Consider the following 2,738-nt stretch of genomic DNA (forward strand, 5'->3'; position numbering starts at 1 on the left):
TAATGTGGGCTTTGCAGAATGGATAAATCTGATACAATGATGATCAAAGTAACAAAAATAATGATAATAAAATGCAAAATTCAATTAAAAGAAATATCTATTTTATGAGGTATGCAGTTTCCAAAGGTTGGGTTACGGGTTATTTCTTAGATGCTTTTCAATGCTTTCAAAGATTGGGTGAAGGATAGGAGAAGATTGTGCTTCTTGTTAACTTAAAAGTATAGATAATTGTAATGATAGTTAAACTTACAACAGAAATAATGTCTCACTCTCTGACATTTTTGTTATTAATTTAGTAAAATGCATTTTTGCCAAATTCTTGTATCCGACTCAGATATTAAAATCCACTGTCAAATAGGACTGTTGAAATCACTGCTAGAACACACTGTCAATTCACAGTCAGATAGTATTTTGAAAAGATGGTAACTCAAAATGCTAATTACACAAAGATATTAAAAGAAGGCATTTTCCTGGACTGAGGACTGCATTCCCGCATTTAATATTCTGGATATTTTCTTTTGCCAGCAGCCAGAGCGGATTACCAAATAAGACTGAAATTAATAGAGTTTCTCTGCAGATCTACTTGTATAACAGATGAGTTTGGAATCTAGCCTGCTGAGGCTGCTTTTAAGCAAAAACAAACAAACAAACAAAAAACAAACCTCCTGTTTTCTCTCATAGAGGTTAAAATTCACCAATACCATTGAGATTGTGCAGCTCCTCATCAGACAATGACTTGAATATAGTGAAATGTAGTATGTGTTATTTGAGGAAAACTTTCAAATAACCTGCAGGGAACTTTTTTTATCTTGAGGGAAGGCACTTTAGTTCATGCAGGGTCAGTAAACAGTCATATGTAAGATATTTCTTGTTCTTGCCTAAAGATTTTCAAATAAACAAACTTCATAAACAAAGTCAAAGCTTGAACTGTGTTTGCATTAATGGTGAGACCATGTAAAGATCTGGGGAATTTACAGCTTCTAGAACACATGTTAAAGCATCTGGCTAGTGAAACCTGATTCGAGAGCAGTATATGAATATTGCAAGTGAGAATATTGCAGGAGACTTGTATCTAGCCCTCTGAAGTAGAACCATAGAATCCTAGAATTGTTTGGGTTGAAAGGGACCTTAAAGGCCATCTAGCTGCCATGGGCAGGAATGCTACTCTGCATCAGTTTGCTCAATCTCCATTCAGTTTGATCTTGAACATCCTCATGGTAAAGAATTTTTTCCTAAAATCTAATCTAAGTCTACGTTATTTTAGTTTTAAAAAATTATTGCTTGTCTTATTGTTACTCTCTGATAAAGCTCCTTCAATCTTTCCTGCAAGTACTTTCCCTTGAATACTGGAAGGCCACTATAGCGGCTCCATTCTCTTTTCTAGGCTAAATAGGCCCAAATATCTCAGCTTGTCTTCATAGGAGAGGTGCTTGTCTGCACCTGGCGTTAGATCACTGTTATTAGTATCATATTACTTTGGATGGAATTCATCCAATCCTTTATCTCTTCTTTAGTTTTAAGGGGCTGTAGATATACAGTTTTTAAGGACCCTTATTTCTAAGATGTGCATATAAATCAGTGAGTACAAAAAAAGGAGATAAACAGTACTTCGTCGTGGAAGAGTAATTTAATTTTATTTGTGGCCTCCCTTTAGACATGCCCACTTTGTAGAATATAAAACATGAGCTATTACAGAAAAAAAGTCAGTTCTGTGATTATCTATGTGCTTATTAAAGTCCATATTAGGGAAAGAAGCGTGTATTAAAGCACTGTTTTCTATTTCATTGCTTAGATTCTAATGATGGAAAACAATCTCATATTGCTTCCTGAAATCCTGAATGCTACTGGAGTAACTTGATGTGATGTAATAATTTTCCTCAATAATTATTCTTCTCTACTTGTCATTTTATTCTTCATTTTTGGAAAGGGAAAGAGAGTGAAAATTTACTCTTTATTAGATATTTTGGAAGGACTGCAGCATGTTTGTCTTCTGTAAAAAAAGCAGTGTCACAGTTTCATGATTTTTCATTATCAGTATTCCACATCATAACATCATGTAATGCACTGGGGGTTTGACTGCTGATGCTCAAGTTCCGGGTGTCTGTCCAGAGGAGAAGAAGAACTACATTTCCCCAGGGGGCTTTGCGGTCAGCGAGGAGATATAACTCCTAGCAAGGTCACCTGATGTTCTCTTCTCCGTCTGCACTTCTCCACCTGTGCTCCTCTGTCTGCGCTTCTCCGTCCGCGCTTCTTCATCGGCTCAACTGGACTGCACTTCTCACCTCAGCGTTGTGGTAAGGCCGATCCACCTTTCAGACACACTCTCTCTCTCATTATATTTTGCTGATACTATATTTAGTAAATTAGTTTGTTTCACCTCAGATTGTTGCCGCTGTTTTCAATTATTTTCGGGTCCCCTATTTTCCTTTTCCGGGGATGCGGATCCGTGGATCCCTCCGCCCTTCTAGTCACGGAACCGGACCAAACCAGCCCGTAAACCATTGACAAACAGGTAACTTAAAAATTGAAGGCCAAGGAATTAAACATTTGAGTATGGAAATGCCAGAGTTCTTTGCCCACATTAGCTACCTAAATTTTCAATATGAAATGACACAGATTCCTCAGTCCAGTGCCTGAACATGTTGCAAAGATAGCAGTTTGTTCAGACTCTTCCTCCAGTGCATCTTCTCTTCAGAATTTCCCCTTAAGTTCTTCTCTTAATTTAGACAAGCTTGTTT

Source organism: Meleagris gallopavo, chromosome Z (genome assembly GCF_000146605.3).
Source record: "Meleagris gallopavo isolate NT-WF06-2002-E0010 breed Aviagen turkey brand Nicholas breeding stock chromosome Z, Turkey_5.1, whole genome shotgun sequence".
NCBI classification, from domain to species: domain Eukaryota; kingdom Metazoa; phylum Chordata; class Aves; order Galliformes; family Phasianidae; genus Meleagris; species Meleagris gallopavo.